Source organism: Falco cherrug, chromosome 2 (genome assembly GCF_023634085.1).
Source record: "Falco cherrug isolate bFalChe1 chromosome 2, bFalChe1.pri, whole genome shotgun sequence".
Classification (NCBI taxonomy): domain Eukaryota; kingdom Metazoa; phylum Chordata; class Aves; order Falconiformes; family Falconidae; genus Falco; species Falco cherrug.
Genome location: NC_073698.1, coordinates 118,831,919 through 118,854,684, shown reverse-complemented (window position 1 = coordinate 118,854,684; position 22,766 = coordinate 118,831,919). Strand labels below are relative to the sequence as shown.

The following is a 22,766-nucleotide window of genomic DNA, read 5'->3' as shown; positions in this document are numbered from 1 at the left end:
GCTTTTGTGTAAACACAGCCCGCGGACTGAACTGCAGTATGGTTTTCCTGCACTGCTTCAGCTTCTCAGATCAAACTCAGGTAGCTAGTTTTGATGTCCTCCAGCACCGCTGCATTTGAGCAGGGGAACTTTTCCCTTTTCAAGACAGTTTCTATAATTGACCTGAGTGGAAGCCATGTGAGGAGTCCCACATGTTCTGTGGGTTTTGGAGCCTAAGAGCATCATGTTGGCAGCTTACTATTCACCTGCGGAGGCACCTCCCTGTTTCAGTGAGAAACACCCTCCCCCAACCCCAACCGATCTTCTACTAGTTTTCACTCGTTTGCAAAGAAGTAGATTAAGATTTAGGAAACCAGATTACAATTTAGCTCTTCAGCCAAAATTAACTCTTCTAGATCTCTAGTCTAGTTAGCGAGCCTCTGTTCTTTTTGACACAAATTAGTAGAGGCCAACATTTATCAAGGGTGTTATGTTTTTACAGCATGCTTGGATTTGATCTGCTGGGCCAGGCAGGAATGTTTTTTCTGTTACTTGATGAAGAGGGGAGAAAGAAAGGACTTGAACTACGGCAGCACAGCTATAACTGACTAACTCTTGGTGATGGAGTTCTCAGTTTTGACTCCCTTTGGCACGGAAAGCTTCCCACTGCTACTGTTGCTACTATCAAATTCATATGCAAACCCAAATGCTCCATCTCACAGCATGAAAGCTGTGTGAAATGACTCTCTGCCTTGGTGCCTCTGAAAATAACTCCACTGCACTGGTTAAATTAATCAGGAAGAAGGAAACAGGAATGAAAATTAATGGCCTGAACACTTCAATTTTTTTCATTGGAAATCTGGGAGTTTATCAACAAAGCTCACTTAACTCCTCTAGAGGAGAGAAGGATAAGAATGCGTGATTGCATAGAGACTGTTATAATCAATGTATACAGAAGTGCTGCATTAAAAAGCAGCAAAATAAGCCTTACTATGCAATTTTCCCTGTGTCTCAGCTCTTAGCTCTGTAACTTGACACACTGGTAGTGCAAGTGTGGCAGCCCTCACCGTTTTGTTTTGTTGAGTCTGTCCTGCTTGCAGCCGCTGTCTCACCTCTGTGATCAAGAGAAGATATCTGTTTGGATATGGATTCACGAGGACCTTATTTCTCACCTGTGAAGAAAGAACTTGTTATATGACATCACTTAAATATATGCAAACACCACCACCCTCACCCCCCGACCCCCCCCCCCCCCCCCCCCCCCCCAAATGCTCTGTAACTGTAATTAGGACCAAGAGAAAGAAAATGCAATGCAGAAACCCTTTGGTTACCATGGGGTAGCTGGCATGGCTGCAGGGGACCCTGGTGCCCCTAAGGGACAGTGACCTGGACTCAGGAGCTGCTTTCAGTTGAGGTCCAGCAGCAAACCCTGGTCTCAGCAGGGCCTGCCTGGTCCCAGCCGTGGGTGCCAGTCCCCGTCCCCATGGAGAAAGCCCTGAACATGACTTTAAAACTGTGCAAGTGGAACATCTGGAGTTACAGCAAAAGCAGGTTTTACCCACAGGCTTCCTTACAAATTTGAAGACATTAGTCTCAAACTAATTTTTAACAGAGCTATCAGCAAACAATCAAGTAGATCTGATTTCTTGTGCGCCCTCTGAGAGAGCCCAGTTAGACCCCTCTGCTCCGCACCCCTGGCTCTTTGCTACATGCTGGGCATTTGGTTTTGGCTTAGAGTTATTTCTTGACTGCTGAAGATACAGAGGTCTGTCACGCTGACTTGTCACATTGAAGTGACTCAACAAATTGCCCTGTCAAACTGAAGGAGCTCTGTAGGTTTCCTCAACAACTTCCATAAAATGACATCTCACTTGGCTTCGCACAGCAACATATGCGACGGCTTTATGTTTAGGACTGGGCAAACAGCAGGCAGACTGGGGCTGTAGGCTTTGGTTTTAGATAGGTATTCAAGTGTGAAACTTTAGACCCCCAAAACAAGCGAGAAAATCCTTTCATAGTGGGAAAGAAAACAGATTTCTGGATAAAGGTACAGAATTTGTCCAGTGATTTGTTTCAGACTGCGACTAAAGTATGTAGAGAAACTAAGAAGGGACCAACAAGGTAACTGGTGTACGACAACCAAAGAACAATCTCCGGCCTGTATTAGTGTATTACAATTAAGCGATACACCTCTGCCCATATATCCACCTAAAAAAGGCAGAGAGGGCTTTTTCAGCCATTCTGACTAGTCCTGTGAAGGGGTATGAGGGGGTGGGATCCATAACCAAGGCGGAGCTCAGGAGGCTTCCTCAGGCCTCCCTTGCACCAATATTTTTGACTGGGACGTGCTGTCATTTTCTTCCCCTTTTTACGTTTCACTCGGCTGAGTTAAAAAAAACCAAGGAAGGCTCTTTATCATCATGGGAAAGAGTCAGGGTGTTGGATACATGGCACCCTGTGCCTGGTGCCGACGGAGAAGCCCAAATACTCTGCGTCCTTTTCGCTTTGGTTTTACTCTCTGGATTGAGGACCGCAGCAGGATGCTGAGGCCAGCCCTCACGTTTTAGTATGTCCCATTTTCATCGATTGATTCCGCTCTTCTATAAGGTGGGGAAAAAAAAAATATCTTAGGTGTTAAAGAGCAGGAACAGAAGGCAGCAAGGCAGGGTTTTGCTCACCCACCCTGGCACAGGGCTACCCTGGTTTCTCCAGGGACATCACAGTGACAGCAGGGCTGCCCCATGGGCTGTGCAGCGGCTGCATGAGGAGAAAGCAGTGGTGTGCACTTTATAAAAGATTTCTTTTGGCTCCTGCCTGTCCTTGACACAGACACTCTGTCAGCTGTCTCAGAAAGGGGTGAGATTTACTCTGTGTAGTGGTCACCTGGCAGAGCCTGGGTGCAGCTATGCACAGCTCCAGGGTCGGCTGGGGTAGTCACCAAGCTCCTCGCACCATTCTGCCTTCATTTCCAGAAGAGAAAAAACCTTTCATGGGACAAAAACAACATAGTGAGACCAGGTTGTGATAGCTAAACACCCTCACATGCTCATCCCTGGAGCAGCAAGAAGCAGAGTCTCCCTCTGCCAAGGGAAGAGCAATTTGTTCAAGAAGATGTAGAGACGTGCTTTTGGGAGGCATGAGGGTCCAGGTAGACCAAGTGTTGCCTGCCAGTGATTTTTCTTTTTTCAACCCACACAGTATTTTATTGTTATCATTTGGCTACCCGATCCCCATTTACACTCTACTTTAAAGGGAAGAAAAGAAGCTTTTAAGCTTGCACAGTACACAAAGACAACACCTATATTCAAGCATCCAGTGTAAAGTAAAAAACTGGGAGGGCTGGGAGTAGCTGTCATCTCAGCTTTGATATGCTGTACGGGCACTGAGAAGGGCTGAGCGTGGGATTGCCAGTACAGTGGAATAACTGGACTTCCCTAAATAATCTATACAGCTTCCCAGGCTTTCAAACCTTCCTCTCCCTTCTCTATCAAAGTGCCAAGAACGGGAAGGATAAGCACAAATGACAGCACCTCTGTGGGTCCTGAGTGTCCTTTTGGGGGTTAAATGAAACATTTGTACCTTCTCTGCAGAGACAAGAGACATAACCCAACGGATTTTGGATGCCTGACTGAAGGACACAAGCTATGGCCATGGAAGATCTACATTGCCGTGCCACCCAGCTCCTGGCGCTGGCTCTTCACCCTGGGGCCACCTGAATCCCAAACTTTCTGACACAGCTGTGACTGTTTACCGTGGCAGATCTCAACTCATGCTTCAGGAAAATTCAGACTGGTTTCTTGTCATTACAGGACATTAATTAGGTCTCTTGGGTTTAATAAAAAACCATTTTTTAATATTTATAAAAAAAATCAGTAAAATTTTTTAAAAATGTGTTATTTCTCTCCATTGCTCATCCCAGATTGTTTACCTTGGTCCTTCTGATAAGTGGCTTTTGCCAAGTATTTTTTCCCTACAGCACAGAGCAGAAGTAAGGCTCCCCAGAGGCTTGCTCGGCTGTGCCTGCAGCATCCCCTTTCTTGCAACGGCTGTGAAGCTGTGTGCTTGAAAACAGCATGTTGGCCAGCAGCAAGCAGGCAGGCTGCCCAGTACAAGCCTCACCAGAAAGGCTGGAAATACAAAGCACTGCCCATCTGAGCCTTACCCCCATCCCAATAAACTCAGCACGGGAAAACACGTGCCACCTGCATTAGCCTGGAAGTTCACAAGGATTATCTTGCAAGAGCATGGTGCCTTCTGGAGTGTAACAACACAGCTGCAGTTCAGGTCACATCAGGGATTGGGCTTGATTGTCAGGGTTAGTTTTGTTTAAGCCCACTTCCACCAGTCCCCAGTCTTCTTCACATTTTCATATTTAAGATCAGGTTGCAAAAAGAAACACCCACAAAGGCTTGTCACTCGATAAGCCCATGTTCAAAACGGAATAATACTAATAACCACAAAGCAAGGCATTGTTTCAGTGAAAGGCAGCGAGCTCCGGGAGTAACGTATGAAACCTTCAGTATGACAATAAAGACTTCTCTGTTCCTCTAACATCAGGTCTGAAAGCTGTTCAAAATCTGGACGCGGTCTCTAGATGGCACTGTGAGTCTATATAATAACGATTAATCAAACATTAACAACCCTATTAAGTGTTTGCATTGCTAATTGGGCAAGAATTCACAGCTACCAAGTGGCTAGCTTCCAGTTCTTTATATATCAGACGTGATACAGATATATATATATATATACACACACATATGTGTGTGTGTATATATACACATATATACATACACACACATACGTACACATACCTAAAAAATCATAGCCATATTTATATTGCTTATTTACCCCTTGGGTCACAATGCAAGCTTGTGCTTCACCAGATCTCTTCAGTTTCTTCGCAGTCAATGCTGCAAATACAGCCAGCTGGTTACTCTTGTATGTTCTCTCCTAAAATAAAGTGATTTAGCTCATTAGGGGCTCACTGGACTACCATGCAGCCCCTGTACTCTCAGGATGTAGTACCTATAATCAGGTTGTTTTGTCTGATTAGAAATGCTTAACTGAAGGGTTAATTAGCCGTTCACAATTGCTGGGTGTCTGTGTGATCAATCAGTGTTGGTGAGTTCACTGCTAGACATCATCTTGCTAAAGGCATGGAGGGATATGTTATCCAACATCTTAAATCAGTAGAGATATTTTTTTTTTCTCCTTCCATTTTAAATGAACATCTTTTAAAAGTGCTAAAATATAAATCAGTTTTCCAATCTGCAGTACTATTCAGGATTGCTACTTGCAGAAACGCTAGTGTAGGTGGAGGGTGATGCGCAAAGCAAAAGTAGGTTCAAGATCACAGGGGTCTGCTACGCTATCAGAGAGGCTGGCATTTAGTCACCTCCTGAATAACATTATTTCCTTAATGGAAAGCAGTGTGATCGTTATCATGATGAAAGATCAGGCTTAGCTTTTTGGATAATTATTCTGTCTGTTTGGGCTGCAGTTGGATATCAGCTCTAAAAACGCTATGGAATTAGGACGAGAGAACACTAGTAGCTTCTTCTACTAAGAAGCTCGATCTGTTCCAACCCACCAAGAAGACCGGCGCATGATATAATCCTCTCTCATATATACTTATGGTATGTACTATATAAATATAGTATATATACTTATGATATACTATATATATCAGTTAATATACTTTTAAATAGTGGTATGTTTTATCATTATGTGAGCACACTGTGTTCCAACAGGAGATACGGACAAATGTTATCATGAAGACACAACAGCAGGGATAAAGTTATCAAGCAAAAAAAAATTGTTTGTGGTCACACAGCAAAGCTGTTCTGCCACTCACCGCTGCGCTGCAAAGCTACGCCCCGTCCCTAACGTCAAGTCAGAGGTTTCCGATTTGCACAAGGGTGATTCCACGGCAACAACATGAAGGAGAAGCTGAAGTCAAGCACCCCGTGCTACGCCTCAGGCAGGCAGTTCAGATTCTGTCATCCAAAGAGCGGGTGCAGCTTGTTCAGGCTTGGTGATAGCCATTTGTTAGCACGCTCGTCAACCACGATGGTATAGACGACTGGGAGAAATGATTGTAGAACCCCAGAGTAATGATCACAAGTGAATTCCATGAAGTCCTACACAAATCTCTCCATGTTGCTCATTTCTTTACAGTACCCAAAGGGGACCAGAGACCCTTGTGGTGTAAAGATAATTCATACAAACACCATAAACAAGTCCTGCTGACTCAAAATTTTGTATTTCAGGTTTCAGTGGGAAAACATGACATGCCAACTGTAAGATATAATTAGTAAATTCTTGGATAGATTAAGAAAGGAAACTTAAGCTTTAAACCACATAAGCAGCAACACCATGTTTAAAAAGCAAGCCCCTTGACCTCAGCTGACTGTCAGGTGATGCGGTGACACGTGCTTAAGCATGCACACGCACTGCAGCAGCAGGAGGACATCACCCAGCCCAGGTACCCTTCTCCCTCCTGTTGTGCAGAATGCCACGTTCCATGTGCTGGGCTGCACACCCACACAGAGCCCCAACAGCGACGCAACAGCCTGGCACAGCGGGTTTTCAAGCGCTACATTTAATTCTTCTGATATCCCTGATCTTCCTCCAAGACTAATCACCTGGTTTGGACACCTACAATGGCAAATTTCATAGCAAGAAGGAGCTTTAGCAGATGCCTCCACGCTGAGATGCTACCAGTGCCCTGTCCTCAGAAGTGGGCTTGAACGTTCCCTCACACCAACCTGTGTCACAGGTGCCTGGTGCTCGTGGCATTTGCTGTCCCGTGCTGCCAGGTGAAACCAGTCAGGCTCCAGTTGTTGCTGGTGTACCGAGCACTTCTGGCTGGCTTACCCTCCAGCCCCGAACAGCCTAAGGAGGAGTGGTTTAGATCAACAAGTGTATTTTGTTGTTGCTGTTGTGTAAATCTGCTGCTACACAAGCAACATCATGGTGGAATTCCTGATCACAATCCGTGGAGTTTTGAGATCAAAAATCCCCTCCAGCAACTCACCATTAGGTGCAGTTCGGCTGCCATATGACTTTGGGAAACGGATGGACCAAGGCAGGCACAGAATTACAGCAATAAATCAGTTTATACCTGCTTCTTGCCTCAGCATCGATGAGACGATGTTCTGACCTACCCCCAGCTAGAAATTTTAATTAAATGAGAAGCACATTTGAAGTAATCTAGTTAATATTTCGCAAAACGAATACCACCTTTTTAACTGCCCATGTCCAGAGAAAACCAAAAGTGAAAGCGCTTCTTGTTAGTGCCACGGCAGTTGCAGCTTTTTGGTCCCAGCTCCCTTGCCTCACCTCTTTGTTCAAAGACAAGAATAAAAAATCTGATGATGCACATTACGGTAAAAAATGGCACTTGAATAATTCAGCCTCTTATTTATCAGTTATTACACCGTGCTCCTCAGAGATCTGAAAATTCATTCTGTTTACCAGAAAGCTACGCCAGCAAAGTCTACCTGCTTCTTGTCCTTAAATGGCATTTATGTACAGATTTAATGTCAGTGTATTATGGCTGAAATCTAACACTCCAGATTCCAAACCACAAAGTCACATTTGGCTTGTTGCTACATTAGGGAAAATAAAATATTATATTGATACGATATCCACCTGATAGTATATTGATATGATATCTACCTGATAGTATATTGATATCCACCTGATACCATATTGATACGAAATCTACCTGATATTATATTTATATATTTACCTGATATGATATGGATTTCTACATGATATTATATTGATACGATATCCACCTAATATTATATTGATACAATATCCACCTGATATTATATTGATACAATATCCACCTGATATTGTATTGATACGATATCAACCTGATATTCTATTGATACGCTATCCACCTGCTATGATGAATCACACTTATTTGCACTTTGACTGGCCTGGAAAACTTCCGTTCACTCTCTACATGCAAAATGAGGCTGTGGTTGTTCAGGCAGAGCCTGGCATCCCCGTGGTGGTCGTGCAGACAGCGGTGCGGTAATCCCTCCCGGCAGGCGGTGCAGAGTCGCTAATGTTCATCCCAGCCATCTAATTAAGCACTCCTATACTTCTGAAGGCAGGGCCTGAATATTTTCCTCCCTTTTCTGATAATTCAGATACAAGTTACGTAGATTTGTTACATTTGCTAGAAATCAATTCAACTTCCTATTTATTTTTCTTTTGCCTAAGGGCAAAACCTGCATTTTATTCTATTTTGTCAGGACATGCTTCACAGGCCCAGGGTTTGCTGGAGCTGTGTACAACTTCTAAAATCAAAGGACTCATTACAAGCTTTCAGCATTTTAACTCGGAACTTTCCCTAGGGCTTTCCCTGGCTTTTACTTGAATTTAATTTTTTTTTTTTTTTTTTTTTTTTTGCTTATAATGTAATGGGGTTAGTTGAGTGCAAGTAGTTACCGAATGGCAAGTTTCTCTTGGAGCCCAGCCTCTTTACCGAGCCCAAGAGCCTCAGCTATTGTCCTTGCTTCTTTTGCTGCCCACGTGCCACCTTGTTTGTCTGCAACAGGTACTGCACGAGTACAGATTTACAGACTATTCATTTCGATGAGCGTCATTGAATCACTGATGTCTTTTGCTGCACCTCCTTCAGCAGCAGCTGCTTCTGCGTCTCCCTTGATGTCACCTACCTGCTTCTGATGCAGTTTGTGGGCTTGAGCTGGTTTTGGCTGGGGTAGAGTTAATTTTCTTCATAGCAGCTAATACAGGGCTACGTTTTGGATTTGTGCTGGAAACAGTGTTAGTAACACAGGGAAGCTTTTGTTATTGCTCCTTACTTCCAAGCAGCGAGCTGGCTGGGGGGCACGGCCGGGACAGCTGCCCCCCGCTGCCCAAGGGGATATCCCAGACCATGTAACACCACGCTCCGCACATAAAGCTGGGCAAGCAGGAGGGGGGACACGCTGGGAGCGATGGCGTTTGCCTTCCCCAGCCCCGTCCCGCGTGCTGAGCCCTGCTGCCCTGGGGGGGCTGAGCCCCTGCCTGCCGTGGCAGGGGGAAGGGATTCCTCGGGTGGCTCTGCTTGGGCACGCCACTTTGGCTTTGCCCGTTGAACTGTCCTTATCCCAGCCCACGAGTTTTTGCACTTTTATCCTTCCCATTCTCTCCCCCATTCCACTGGGGCACAGCGAGTGGCTGCGTGGTGCTTACTTGCCAGTCCTAAGAACTGTTTAGATGGCAGTTTGGTTGTTGGCAATTCTGTTGTAGGGACCCTGAAGTAATAAGCCTGATGTCCCGTGGGGCAATGCCGCATCGCCAGACTGGACAGAGAACTTCTGTCTCAAGTGTCAAATCAAGCTGTGCTTTAGAAGAAGTAGAAGAACTTATTTCCAGCAATCACAGTTTTTCCTTAGAGAAGTGCAAACATGCATCATACTGAGGATGCTGGCTAAAAAGCTGGAGGGTTGCTCTTAAACCACTTTTTGAGCAAAATATTTAGTGCTCATTTTATTTTGCCGTCACAGGATTCAACAGCACGTGACTGAAAATATGGACTTGAAACTGGGGCTTTTCCGCAACTTCTCAAGCTAAGCATTATTTCACTTTTTAAAGTGACTGTGATATGGTCAGTGGGTCCTTTCATAATGCCTTTGACCTCTGTACCCCGACCCAGCCTTTTAGATATGTTCTTTGTACTTAAGAGTGGCATCACCATATATCTCCTTGCTCACATTACCAAGGTCCACACAGCTACTCTACGGAAATTTCTCCATGATGGTTGGGCATGAAGCCAGTGCTTTTCAAAAGATTTCTTCTTTATATCAGTGTCCTAGTGTGACACTTTCCCAACAGTCCTGTTCTGCCGACTTCAAAAACAGATCCCCCGTTGGTGTCCTAACCTTTCTGAGACTGTCCAGAGGCTCGCTGTGATTGTGTGCTCCCCATCAGGAAGGAAGAACTGGTGTGCTTTCCGGTCTGACAGGCATCATTTGCTCTTCATGCAGCCTATCAGGCTGCCTGTTACAGATAAGCATTGACCCCGCAAAGAAATTCCAGTTCAAATAGAGCAAAGCAGAGCGATATGGCAGAAAACCATTTGCACAGTCATGCGATAGCTCAGGGTTCTCAAGATCTTTATGCACCATATCCTTGCTTTTGAATAAAGCATGTGCTATTATATTACAAGAAATAACACAGGCCAATGTTGGGGCATGTGCTAAAGAGGATAAGCAGGTACATTTCCGAGCAAGGCTTAGAATTGTCCTGTATTTTTGCTTTTGGAACGGAAGTCCTAAACCATTGGGTATCTGGGAACATCCAGGAGCAGACCTGAACGTTTGCTTATGCTTCATACATAGGTGCTGGCTGAAAGAACCGCTTGGTGACACAGAAGGTAGTGAGTAGCCCTTTACATCAGGAAGGGTTCCTGAACAATTCAACACTTCTTTGTACTACGTCTTTCTCCGCAGGCACACCGATACCACAGAACCAGGCTATACACCAGACCAACTGCCTGAGCTCAATTCAGCATAGACAAGCCCAACATTCAAATAACCTCAACAAAGCAGGACCGTTTGGCCTCTTCACCCCCTGGTTTGGGACTCACTGTGACAACCGTCACAATTACTGCCCAGACATAGAGGATTAAACCTGCAAAGAGTCTCTCACAAGCTCTAAGTCAGCTCAGAGCGGGCTACAGAAGTGAAATGCCCCTCCACACTGCTTATGAGCAAAACCTGTTAGAACCCAGATTTTATAACTTGTTTTCCGAAGAGGAACAGTAAGAGATAACGCACAGCATTAATGAAATTGGAGATGGTATCTCTTACCTTTGGTGAGCATGTCATTTTTTGTTACCAATCCACTGTAATTCCAAGCATTTCAATTGTCAGAGGGAACTGCTTCCAACAAATAAGCAGTGCCTGAGATTAACAAGGGTTAGAAGATTTGCACTTGGAATTCTTCTCTTCAACTTGTATTGGTTGCAAAAGGTTGTGTGCAATCCACCGGAGAGTTTTCCACATGTTTAACACACCTTAACCCTGGGTGCCTTCCTCCCTCGGCGTTCCCCTTTGGACCACGCAGTACTCCTACCGTGGCCATGCCCACGGCTGCCTCGACAGGGTGCTGCTTACAGGGGACTCCTCTGGATTGCTAAAGCCTGGAAACAAACGGGGGAGGTTCTGTTGGCCGAGCCCTCGAAGAAAAACCACCCACAAGCGAACAACCAGCGCATGGTACTTGGTTAGCTACTAGACTGTGCAATCTTATTTCAAGTAGAAGGACAGAATTGCTAGGTGAGTTGTGATGAAGTCGGAGAGGTTCACAAATGACTAAAACCATAACCATTGTATCATTCACATATTTCCAAGAAGCATCAAATATAGCTCACTGAACTTTATCAGCCCAGTGCAAACATTTAACAAACACTAATAATTTCAGTCTGCAATTTTCATTGCTTGCAGCCTGTAACAGAGTTCGACACGAGGCAGGAATAAATGGTAACCCCGAGAGAGGGATTTGCTGATGCAGCGGGCTCATTCAACGTCTAAATGAAACATCATCTCCCTGAGGCTAAAGGTTGTTTTGAAATTATTTACCTACAGACTGATGATACCCATGGGCTTACTTCATTACTCTGTTCGTTACGGTCTTCCCACCTCCACCCTCCCCCACCAGTCTCTGTAAGAACAGTCTAGGTTTGTTTCCTCTGTGGTTAATGCTTTTTTTCCCCACTGAGAAGCCCTGCATAAGTGAGTGAGAAACTTGTGTCCTTTCCGCTTTGCCAGAGTCGGTAATTCAGCTGTAGGGTAATGGCAGTCTTCAGAGGTTCTGCATTTGGTCTAGTAAATCAGAAAGATTTGTTTGGTCCAGGCTGCCCCTCAGTTTTCCATACCCTTGCCATCCCTCACACGCCCTGAGGGCCTCTACTGCGTACACACTACCTTCTCCTTTTCTCTTCCAGGCTTTTGCAGGCACGCAGAAGAGAAATGCATTAGTTGGAGCAGCTGGGAAGAGACTGAGCAAGGCTTTGGGCAGGGAATAGTAGAGATGCAATCAGAGGAGGGATAAACTGGACTCTTCATCCCTGGCGGCTTTTGTAGAGATAGCCCACCCACCCCCACCCCCACCCCCCAGCCCAGCCTACCCTGCCTTTAGGATTTCCTTCCAGCCAGAGGTAGGTTGGCTCTGTTGTGGCATTAACGAGGACGTCTGCCTCCGCTCACACCGGGCTGCCACACGGACAGGTTCCTGTGCTGAGCCAGGTAGCCATCGCGAGTCCTAGGTGGAAAAGCATCTCTGTTGGAGAAAAGGCTCTAAAGCTCTTCCAGCCTCTCAGCAAGACAAGCTGGGAAAAGGATGGCCTCAGCAAAGGGAACACTTAACATTCCCATCCACCAGTACCTTACGTCTGCTGTTCCTTTGCCCTTCTTCCCCCAGTTAAAGGTGACCGAGGGATTTGGGCAAGAGAGAACAAACTGATAAAAAGAGCTTAACTTACCACGGGAACACTCAAACCTTTCTTCTGCTCATTTACGGGAAACACAGTGAGAGTTTCAGTGAATTCATTTGTCTTGCTTTTGCAGTGACTTGTCACCTCAGCTGCCAGTTTTCTTTTCCATATTTTCCTAGGCATGAGAACGGTTTGCTGGTGAAGGGGAAAAAAAAAAAAAAAAGCCAAAGCTATTTGGTGAAGCAGTCTGAAGTATCTTGGTTGGTGGGGAGAGACAGGAATTACAACGTAATGCAGCTGTGAGGTGTGGCAGGGTGCGCACGGCTTGGTTCCAGGCACGCTTTCCTCCAGCCAACAAGTGCATGCTAGTCAGAAAATGAACTTTTTTAAATCCTGCTGCTTCCAGGAGATAATCAAGATGATACCTTGAAGCATTTGTAATAGCTAACTTCCTCACTAACTTAAACAAAATTAAAAAAAAAGTATTCTGTGGAGAAGGGGATTTTGTACCACCTAGTTTAGACAGAGAGTTTTCATCTCTGAGGATGGAGGGAATGTATTTCCCTGCCCTGTTCTGACGGAACAGCCCCGCACAGCCACAGCACGCAACGTGCCGTCAGCACTCCCTGCTGCAGTCTGTGTTTAATACGCTCACCAAGACTGGAGGAACCATGGTTGGTAGGAGTTGCTCAAATGGAGGCAGCAGTGTTTCCTTCCACTGTCCTACGCCGACATCAGCTCATGCAACAAGCAAAAGGCCAGAGGACCTGTGTGGTTAGTCTCGGGAGCTTCTAGCGGCACTGATACAAGAGGTGCCGGTCATTTGCTTTGCTTCGCTGGGTCGGATTAGATGAGGTGACACTAAGCAAATAGCTTGCTGGTGGGATCTCAACCAGCCAGCACCTCTCCTCCCTGCCCCATAACCCAAACCACTCTACAAAGGCCAAGATGTGCAGGGTATACAATTTACTTTGTTCTTTAGGAAGCCAGAGAGGTCTGCCCCAAATCTCTGCTGTTCACACCACAGCTCTACCTCCAAGCCCGTTTTGAGGCTCCCAAGGTCCCTCGCAGAGGACAGCCCTGCAGCCTGCAGGAGCAGCGCCCTTTTCCCAGCGGAGCAGCGCCTTCCAGGACTTACAGCAGTTTGCCCTTCTCATTGATGTTTCTTGATGGCTGGTTTAGGCAGCCACGCCGCACGCCTCTGGCATGGCAGCAGGCTGGCACGATGTGGCAGGTGAGATGCTGCCGGCGAGGGGGAGTGTGCATCACCCACAGCACCCAGGCGGTGGTCCAAAGCCCTGTAAAAGTGCCAGACAGCATCAATCCCTCCAGCTGCAAGTCTCCCACTTCTGCAAGCTAGCTGCTGAGCTGCCACACAGATGTTTACAAGCATCTCTCTGCCATTTTTAATTAACCAGGCTTTAGTTAAATTTAATACAAGTTATGCTCCATGGGAATGGCTGCAGCCAGGACACACCTGTTACATCAAATCCCCCAGGGACTGCAGCAGAGAAACACACTGTGTATCATGTATCTATTCAGACACAGGAATTGCATTCAGTTAATACTTGTAATTCAGGATCATAGTCCTCAAAACATACCCCCACATCTCACTGACCCTAGTAAGATCTGAAATTGCTGCCATAATTCCTGAAAAACCTAAACCCACCCCCGCCACTGTCTCACACACTCGGAGTTGCTGCCGTTTGAGGTGTGAGGTGTAGCAGGGTTGAACTTTGGCTCCAAAGGCATTTCATAGCGGTGCAGTGAGCAGAGAATTTTTATTCTGCATTTCAGTTTCTGTCTATAGAACAGAGATGCTGGCTCTTCTCTGTATCACAAGAGCATCATATCTATACATGCACTCTAAAGACCTGGACACTGCAGTGAAAACAGACCAAACACGGTCCCTGGTGCGTGTCACCACAGGACTCCGGAGGTAACCTGCTTCCAGCATGGACTGCAATCTGTCCTTTTCACCCAATTCGAACAGCAGCTCCTGACACAGCTCTGAACCATCTCCATCACTTTCAGATTTCAGGGACAGGGCCCACTTCTAGTCATTAAGTCATAATTTCATACCACTCTATACTGAAGTGCCACGTGCGAGCCACGAGCCGTGCAGGGCTCCCCGGAGCAGCTTGCCTGTCTGCTGTAGGCAGGCAATGCTCAAAGCCCAGACGGGCTTGCTCCTTTTTCTCCTTGATTTAGTAAAACGTGGGATGTATTACTCTTCAGCTGAGTATGTCTCACTTGCTCCTACCTTCTCCTCCTCCTTCCCCCACCCCAAATTGTCTTACTACTTAATATGCATGCAAAATTACAGCAAATTGGTCTCAACTGAATTTGAAATCATCTCTGCATTATTTCCCACTATCTTAAAAACCTTCGTTTTCAACAGCACCTTTCATGACCTCAAACTTAGTCTAAGACTCTACATTTCAGTCTTCAGGGAATTGTCACATTTTTCCTGTTACACTGCTCAGAGTCTGTGCTTTCTCCATTTCCAGACCCGAGGGAAAAATTAAAAAAACAGTTTTGAGTTTTACAATGGGAAAGACTGGCATTTCATTACAACAACTGCAATATTAATACATTTTACATTCTGAGGATGAGGCACACTTGAGCTTCCAGAATTCTTGATGGGCACTTGCATTTATCCCAGTTTTATGCAAAAAGCTCATGTTCTTGATCAGACATTCAGTTTTGTAAGAGAAATCTGAAATTTGGTAACCATAGTTTCACACGCTAAAACAAGTTTTGTTGTTGCTGTTGGAGCCTGTTTAATTATAATCAGCTCAGCTTTTGGTCTGTCTGCCTCTGAAGCAAAAGAGACACTTATTAAAATAGATTCGTGCCTAAGTGTGCCTCCTTCAGGTCACTGCTTGTGGTTCTGCTTAGTGAACCACCAGCTATTTCAGAAAGACCTTCATGACTTGCAAGAATGTTGATCATTTTCATGATCATTCCACGTTTTGCCGAGCGTGGAACCCCTTTCCACCTGCCATTTACTGTTCTTTAGCTCAGGACAGCACTGTTGTTCCACATAGACTCATGCAGTGCAACAGAAGAAGCCAAACACGAGAAATAATCAAACTAAATGGTTTACCGATTACCAATGGGATGCAGATTCTTTCCCACCATCTAGGAAAACAAATGGTGGCATATTTTTTTTTTTCAGGCAACAGAGAAAACCCACAGGTTTATGGGTCACAGGAAACGTTTATCCGCTCTTGGAACATTAAATATTGGCTGCCTTCAGACACAAAGCTTCAGTAATTAAAAACTTCATTTAGCAGTTCAAAAGGCAACATGGCATCACAAGCAACTTGTACCGTGTAACTGCATACTGTGTCCTGCTGCTACGGCAGGCCACGGCTTTTCTGGGAAGCAATTGCAGAGGTGGGGCAAATAAAGGCAGCTGACCTCTATCTGAGTTTTTGTCTCAATTTTTGTAAAAATTCCACTTATACTTTGTGGGTTTTTTTGGTTACCCCCTCCCCCTAATACTGAGAGTAAAACACATTCCAATTTAACCATAAGGATCCAGGAGCTGGGTGGGATTCTTGGGCTACATCTGAAGCCCCTATACTTCCAGCCATTCCCTGGCAGCAAGGCAATTCCTCGAAACTTTAATTACTCACCAAGTATATTGTTTCCAGGGCATCAATGCAGTTCTGTCATAACAGCTAAAGTTACAGTTACTAACTGCTTTCCAGATTTCATGTGTGCGAGCTTTTAATTTATGCTGAATGCTTGACTCCATTTCACCAGCTTGTTTTTCAGAAAAAAAAAATGGAAGAAGAACCTTCTGCAACACTCCTCCTCACTCATCCATAAAGTAATCTGCAGACATCCATAAGAAGGGAGCATGGAAACCAAAACCAATTAATTGAAAAATAACTGAAAAGCCATTAAAGTGATCTGCAGAACCTTATAAATAAAAGCCAATTAAAAAAAAAAAAGGAAGCATGACATTCGTAATTAAATATTATATGATAGAAGTTTACATTTGTTATTCCATAAAGCTTTCAGATTAATTATTATGCCCAATTTTTGGAGAAGTGTACTAATTAAAAAAGGAAGAAGAAATAATTCTTGTTTTTCTCTTAGGAAATAATATCCGTCTTGATTACAAAAGCCAGAGTTTACTTTTGAACCACAGTTCTCATGAGTTAGCTGAAAGGCTCCATCTTTTCTTCACCAACTTCTTCAATGCCCCTTGCCCAAGAATGTGGCGATTGTTCTGACTGTGAACATTAGAAGGGTAAACTGAACTACACCTGTTCCGCAGAAGCACTGATGTGCCCTCAGGCCTGTTGCACACACAGCCGTCTGCTTCCCATGGTCCTAACCTAAAACCCACCTTTCACTCATCGTGGTCATTATTCCAGATAGACCCTTGCCTTGGTTGCGTGTCCTCCTGAGACACCCAAATTAGTCACATCTCAGACAGTTCTGTAGGCTTTCAACTTCAGGTGAAGAAATCTTTAGCTATTTTTCACTAAAAAATGAGCAGAAAAGGCATAGTTTTCTTGATTCAAGAAACAAACGTGGATAGGACAATTTCTGGCTGTAATGTTTGAGCAGCTGAATCTGAATTTAACGTGTTCAGAAATGGTCCAGGGCCTGAGGAGCACAAAGGTGTGCTGAGCTTTGGGGGTACTTTGCTGCTGTAAAGTACTTCACAGTTCATGTAGCACAAGCACTGCTCAGTACTCAGAAGTATACTTTGCAGCTCCACAGAAAACTAAGCACACTGTTAACTTACTCTGAAATAATTCACGATAAAACCTTTAAGCCCTTGAATAGCTTGAAAAAATGCAATACCTCTCTCACCCTCTAAAGAGACCAAGACCTGCTCAAAGGACTCTCCCACAAAGATGCTCACTTGGAGTTAGGTATCTCCAGTGCTTTGACATTAATCAAAATCAAGCAACGATTGATAATTCTGTTATCCTAGTGTGATGTGCACGTGTGTAACGTCCCTCCGAGGTGTGAGCAGAAAGCAGGTACCCTGCTTTGCCCACGATGGTTAGTGCTAGTGGGAGTGCTCCAAACAACAACCAGTACTACTGCACTTGCCTCTATAAAAAGGCAGGTTACTCAATCTTTCTTCAGTGGATGAAGTATAGCACATGTACTTTGGGTATCCAGCTCTGCTGCTTAATCAACGCTAATTTAAGACTATTTTCAGAGGTGAAAAGCTTAGTTCATGTAGGGTCCCCTCAAAAACTGTCTTTTCACAAAATAAATAATTGGCATGAATGACAAACTGAACAGATCTCTCCCATCCACCTCCACAAAAACCCCAGTGGCAGACTAAGTGGTAGCGGTACCACAGCCAGGCGAGCACTCAGCCTCTCCCCGCTCCACAGCTACGCAAAGGTGCTGCACGATATGAATGGTACTGCTTCCACAACCCTAACAGGCAGTTTAGGCTTATAATAGAGTCTATTTTTAAGCCATTGCATAGTTAATGCTAGTAAGCAATTACACCAGGACGTGTAAAAGTCTTTAACCTACCATGAAAAGCTAGGATTACTTTTGAAACACTAACTGGTAAGGAGCAAAACGACAAACATGAACCTTTTGGAGTGATCCGGGTGCTCTGTATTTCTACAGCCTATAGGACAGTAAAGCAATTTCCCAGCACAGCCTCTAATAAATACATCAGCACTACTTATTTGTATCTTCAATTCCAAGTCTCTGTCTCAGGTTGAATTTGAAGTCCAGTGGAACATGCAGCTTCTAAACAACACCCAGAAGATACTAACCTCGTCATCTGCACACAGAGAGGCTGGAGCTAAAGACTTCATCACTGAAGAGGATGGCAAACACAAGCCTGAAGGCAATCTTCTGAGTGCCACGGTCTTGTTGGAAGTGAAGAATCTCCATCCAAGGGGCAGGGGACACTACACACACCAGGCAGCGTGCTTAATGCCGCCTCCAGACCTGGAAGCAACAGTAATGGAACGTAAGTGTACAGTAGGACTTTGCTAATCTCCACTTACAAGCCCTTCTTCCCAAACTACAACTAAAACATGGGGGGCTTACACAGAGAAAAAAGTGCAATTATTTGGCAGCCAACGAATACAAGTTAAATTGATCATAATCTTCAATCTTCAAACCTCCGACGGTGGGCAGGGACACTGAAATCCTGTGCTTATCCACAGGCTGAGACCCAGTGTGACCATGAATAATTCCCGAGTTTCCTTGCAGTCCTATATATTGCTCCTGTTTTGGCACAAAGGTGTCCTCTCCTCATGGGTTTACAGCAGGTAAAAGTCCTGTGCTGCTAGAAACCTTGGCAGTAGCAAAGTGGTGGGACGATCATGTATTTCACATATCAGCTCACTGACAGTGACCTCTCATTTATCTAAGTAGCAGAAGTTTACGTCTTGGAAAGGAAACCCTATATTCCTTGCCCGGCTCATGCCATGCAATCAACAACAATGATTGCACTCATGTGGCTTTTGGCTTAAGGTTTGCAGAGGTGGCCTGAGCTCTGGCAATGTCTCTCCCATTGAGTACTATCCAACTCTAACAAGGTGCTCTGAAACAAGAAAGGACTTCTAAAGAAAAGGTGTGCATGGTACACTTGCTATTTAGAGACGTTGATTTTTGGGTGACACTCCTATCGCAGGTGTGTTTCACCTCCTTTCCAATCCGTGGGTCTTTTTTCACAGTGCAAGGAATGATTTTTCACCCTTCCTCCTCCTTCCTCCCTAGCTCCTGAATCCCAGCTCTGCTGGTGGCTGCAGGCATACTTTGACCTAAGTTTAGGAAGGCGTACTGAAAGTTCCCTGCTTTGGAAGCCAGTCTGAAAGGTGCGCTACTTTCTGTTTGGGAGTAGGAGACATATCGCAAGCCTTTTCCAAGACATCAGACAATGAGTTTGCCGCCTGCATCACAAATGTGGCACCCTGTGCCTCTGCCCTAGTCGCTGCGTGTTAGTTTGTCCACGGGTAATTGCTTTGCTTTAAAGTCATGTATGACCCAAGTAACAGAGCGATATTTTATTGGCAAAAGGGTGTGGTTTGCATTAAATTGTCTCCTTATGTGAAGGGGGAAAGGGGATGGAAAAAAGACAGAACACCTCGTCCAAGGTCTTAACTCACCTTAAAAAAAGGGACCCCATCAAGAAATTTTTGAAGCACCTATTTTTATCCATATTGCTAGGGTGGAGTAAGGGAGGAGGAGATCTTCAGCCACACCTGACTTTTCAGAAGTTCTGTTACATTACAAATGAACTATTTTGGAAAATCTGTGTTAATACAGGTGTAATTTACAAGTGTAGGTTCACTGGTTTGGGGTTAGATACCTAGGAAGCTTTTTATAGTTTGCGTCTGAAAGGACCATTGCATGGCCTCAGCATGCTTCCCCTTGTGTTAGGGGGCGACTAAGTCTATTCTGCTGGAGAAGGGGAGGATGGGAACAATTCACTAGAGAGAGAAAAGAGGGGGACTGAAATGTCAAGTGTATTTCTGCATTAACATTGTCTCCTGGAGTGCAATTCATTCCTCTCCTCTCTGCCTCAGCTTCCCCTGTGGAAGGAGAGGAAGGAGTGACAGCTATGCAAGTACTGTGAACTCCACAAATGGAAAAGCATCAGATTAAAAAAGAAAAACAATAACCCCCCAGCAATGACCAGGATGCTCAGCAGAGCGTTCTGCTGCGAAGGGTGTTCCAAGGAACAGGGGCACCAGGTAAGAGCAGCACCTCACCGCTTCCTCGTTCTTGCCTAGTGAATCCCAGGACACACTGAAAAAGCGACAGGCACTCAGATGCAGTACACATGTGGTCAATGTATTAAAATAGCAGAGCCCACATAAATACTCTTCCCCATTTAGCTGAGAAAGAAACTTCATCAAAATACTGAAAGAAAGCAGAAGTTCATAAAAACTTTCATGCAAGATGATACCCAGATCAAAAAAACTCCAGTGGATTTAATGCCATTGGGAGGATATTCCCAAGTCTAAACTGGACACACTGGAGTGACAGCTGTTACGAAGAAGACCAGAGGCCATATGCTCCCAGCTTCTTGTCATGCTCCCAATGCTTTGTATACATCTCAAATTTTTTTTACTCATACTTTCAAGCAGTTCAAACACATTTATTTGGCATTTGTTACTGTGCCAGCTGCTTATTCTTGGTGTTATCTAATAGGATTAGGAGGCTGCACAAGGTGGGGATGCACTGCTTCTATAACACTTCGGGAGATTAAATGTTTTCTTTGTAAATTTTAAAGTCTTATTTCATTTTGCACCAATTTATAATGGAATGATTCCTCCCCTCCCTTCCTTCCCTACCTCCTCCGATGCTGGAAGAGCAGTGTGTCACCTTGAAAAACAGCATGCGGAATCTCGACAAGAGAGGTGGGAGAGAAAAGCTTTCAGGAGCAGATCTGTAGTCCTGGGGGAATCAAAAGCACAAATCTGAAAAGCAGAGGATTAACTATAATCTCAGATTTCAACGTGAGAAGTGATGAAACCATACACTTTTCTACGTTCTTGTTAAAAGTAAAACTGCTTTGCTCCTCGGAAAGATAGCAGCAAAAATATCAGGTAAAACTCACCATTGTATCTCAGAAGCAATGCAAAAGGAACCTGGTACAGCTGCAAGACTTCTGTGGTTTATGTAGCTTTATTCAAAGAATAAACAGTTTCTAACAAGCTGAAGAATGAGATATTAAGAAACCCCCCCACCTTCTAGTTAATCAGAAGCGTAGCAGCACAGAAGCCCGCAGATCGGCTTACACAACCTCCTAAAGAAATTAAGATGCATTACCTGACAGCCCTGCTACAGCCTGGTTGATGGTCCCATGCCTGAATGCAGTCTAAATGAGAACGGGACCTGGCACTGCCGTGGGTGCCTCTGAAAGCCTCCACCCCCTCCCTGAGCAGAGCACTTGGAGGGGAAGAAGGAGCAGAGAGTGGAGTATTCAAAGAGCTGTAAAGGCAAGGGCAGGTGCTGCAGCTCTGCCTCGGCTGCTTTCGGAAGGGAAGCAGCGTCCCTTCACTTGCAGCGGCCAGGCAGCAGCTGGATTTCACACCGGCCAGGGACTGACCAGCCTGCCCCGCTGCCCGCTGAGTCCCTTACGGGGGCACCTGCCTTCTCACACCGGACGGGACCTACCCCAGCCGGTGCTGCCAGGGAGCAGCCTGGTCCCATCACCAAGGGAAACTAAACCTCAAGTGCCTGGCCAGAGCAGCTCCAGCTCCAGGCTGTGGTCAAGAAGGCTTAATTCTTCACTCTCCAAGTCACTGAATCCTTAAAATGCACACGGATTATTGGATGGGAAAACGAGCAGCTTTCAGTTAGAAGAGCTGGTTTCTGTTTTAGTTTTAAATGTATCCTCCTTAGACTTTTTGGCATCCTGGCTCTTTCACTCTTTCTTTCCCACCCTGCCCTGTTTTACCTTTCCTTCCAAATGTGGATTCCTTCCAAATTGGATTCCAAATCCAAATGCTGGATTTAAAATTCTTGCTTTCCCAGCTATCATTTTGATCTATATGCAAGGAAATTTAATGGCCAAGAACAGCAACCAAGGAAACGTGAAAGCTGCTAGAATGAGCTGAATTATGCAAGTTGACAGTTTGGTAAGAAAACTGGCTTTTACCTATTTACTTCAGTAGCTTCCACAGAAGATAGCTCAGCTGGCTATCAGTAGGAAGATGCTCAGCATCACTCCAATGCAGAGATCCCTGTCCATCCTCCTCCACTAATCTTTGGGAGCATTTGGCTTGAAAAAGCCATCACATCCCAAATCCATCTCAGTCTCTCTATTACGCTGTTTTATTAACATCTGTGATGTGACCGAAGCATTCCGGGTTTCATTCGTAACCTGTACAAAACCCAGCCACGGATATTGCTGATAAATGAAGCTCCAGGTTTTACGTGAGACATTATCACATAATACATCAGTTTTATGTCAGAGCTACTGATGTTTTTATGGCCTCTTGATTCAAAGTAATGGGCCTGTACTCACAGGGGCTTCATAATTTGAATAGCAAGCATCTCTTGGATTGACAAAGTAATTTATAAAACCTGCATCAGGACTCATGGCTACTTATGTAAATTGTGAGTTCTTCTTGAAGTGAGAAGTGCTGTTCCTTTCCATTGATGAACGTGCTCTGCACGTTCTCTGGAGAAACTCCTTATCCCTAACAGTATCCTGAAAATAGCATTATGGTAATGAAGGCCATTTTCTACTTGCAATCCCACCCAACTGAATTTGAGCAATGGCTTTTTGCGTATGGACATATGAGGCTTAATTTCCTGAGCAATTCCTTTCTCATGCCATAACCAATGTAAGATTCCACAA

General features: G+C 44.9%; 1 long non-coding RNA gene across 3 annotated transcripts; it reads right to left on the bottom strand.

The window, feature by feature from the left end:
- Positions 1-2,893: 2,893 nt before the first annotated feature.
- Positions 2,894-18,668, bottom strand: LOC114016217 (uncharacterized). 3 transcript variants are annotated; one of them, XR_008731042.1, is made up of 6 exons: positions 18,217-18,668; positions 13,473-13,737; positions 12,488-12,634; positions 12,134-12,267; positions 10,815-11,146; positions 2,894-2,963 (listed from the first exon to the last, which is right to left on the bottom strand). It is a non-coding gene; the product is annotated as an uncharacterized LOC114016217 (long non-coding RNA). The 3 variants fall into 3 exon arrangements; XR_008731041.1 differs by lacking the exon at positions 2,894-2,963 and adding an exon at positions 4,752-4,929 and having other exon boundaries at positions 5,834-11,146; XR_003560561.2 differs by lacking the exon at positions 2,894-2,963 and having other exon boundaries at positions 4,752-11,146.
- Positions 18,669-22,766: the final 4,098 nt, after the last annotated feature.